Source organism: Trachemys scripta, chromosome 11 (assembly GCF_013100865.1).
Source record: "Trachemys scripta elegans isolate TJP31775 chromosome 11, CAS_Tse_1.0, whole genome shotgun sequence".
In the NCBI taxonomy this organism is placed as follows: domain Eukaryota; kingdom Metazoa; phylum Chordata; order Testudines; family Emydidae; genus Trachemys; species Trachemys scripta.
In genome coordinates this window covers 1,005,195-1,005,441 of record NC_048308.1, presented here as the reverse complement: position 1 = coordinate 1,005,441, position 247 = coordinate 1,005,195, and the positions used below count along the sequence as shown (strand labels likewise).

The following is a 247-nucleotide window of genomic DNA, read 5'->3' as shown; positions in this document are numbered from 1 at the left end:
CCCCCCCCCCCGGGGCCCGGCCCCCCCCCCCCCGCTCCCGCCCCTCCCCGGCCAAGCCCCCCCCCCCCACACGTGTCGGGTTCCCCTCCCCCCACCGGCCAGAGCCCCCCCCCGTCTCCTGCCCCCCCCGGCCAAGCCCCCCCCCACACGTGTCAGACTCCCCCTCCCCCCACCGGCCAGAGGCCCCCCCCGTCTCCTGCCCCCCCCGGCCAAGCCCCCCCACCCACGTGTCGGGTTCCCCTCCCCC

At 83.0% G+C, this 247-nt stretch overlaps 1 protein-coding gene across 1 annotated transcript in view; it reads left to right on the top strand.

Annotated features, from left to right (window-relative positions):
• Window positions 1-247, top strand: part of TTLL4 (tubulin tyrosine ligase like 4) — a 20,873-nt gene that overhangs the window by 239 nt on the left and 20,387 nt on the right. The gene's annotated exons all lie outside the window — the stretch shown is intronic.